Below are 1188 nucleotides of genomic sequence, written 5' to 3'. Positions count from 1 at the left end.
AACAATAATAATAATAATAATAATAATAATATAAGAAAGAGAGAGAGAGAGAGAGAGAGAGACAGAGGGAGTACATGACATAAAATGCCATGACATATTTTAGTTTAACTTTTAAAAAATAAATAGGCTCAGAGGTATCGTTTTGGTGTCGCAGTGGTTTGGGAGTGAGATGCAGCATATATGAACTACTCACCAGTTATTACACCACGACTTTGTGGTAAACTGAACATGTCATTACACCGGTACAGGTGGACTGAACCACTTTGAAAGGGGGGTTCAACCTCCATAGTCTCCAAACGTCCTGAGCCGAAATAGACTATCTCATTATAATGAGATAATTTATTTTATTTTTTATAACAGAGTGGCGGAAATGGGCTTATAATATGGGGTTCCATTTGTACCACTTATTGCTACCTAATAAACAATCTAATGGCGAAGAGAACAGGCAATAGCAACATGGACCAAGGACCAACGACATGAACCAACAGCATGGATCCATAGACATAATATGTATGGGGTTCCATTTGTATCAAAAATAAGTAGAAGTCATATGTATAGATGTGTCGTTGCTATGTGTCGTTGGTTTATGTCGTTGGTCCTTGTCGTTGGTCCGTATTGCTATTGCCTGTTTTCTGCGCCATTAAAAAGTCCTGAAGTAGGTCATGTATGATCAAATTGTTTATTAGATATTACAAAAATGTTGGTCTTTCAATATCAGTGGTTTCAATAAAATTGTTTTCAAAATGTTAAGATTTCTACCTCGTACTTTCTTTAGGCATTAGTCAGGCCAGCTAACAAGGTCAAGGGGTCCTGGCCCAGTGAAGGGGGCGCTAAATTTCTTTTTAAATCTGTGATATATCTTCATTTTAAGAATAATTTTCACTGTTGGCATGTATTTGAACTTCTCTCTTTTATTTACTTCAGCGTACCTCACAGTTTTAAACAAATTCTGTAGTTTTCGGCGTACTTCTAAATCTGCTCCTTATTCGCATCTTTTTGGGCCTTCTACTGCCTCTAGTGGCGTGGGGTGGTGACACAACTAATATAATTACATTACTAAATCAAACTGCCACAAAGTATTTATTATTAATTCTGGCATTAGGATAATGCGATGCCTTGCACACACACAAACAGTTCTTCAGCAGAAAAGAGAAAATTAACCTTACTGTTCAAGACATTATATATATA

The sequence above is a fragment of the Poecilia formosa genome, unplaced genomic scaffold (genome assembly GCF_000485575.1).
Source record: "Poecilia formosa unplaced genomic scaffold, Poecilia_formosa-5.1.2 Scaffold647, whole genome shotgun sequence".
In the NCBI taxonomy this organism is placed as follows: Eukaryota; Metazoa; Chordata; class Actinopteri; order Cyprinodontiformes; family Poeciliidae; genus Poecilia; species Poecilia formosa.
This window is presented reverse-complemented; position numbering follows the sequence as displayed.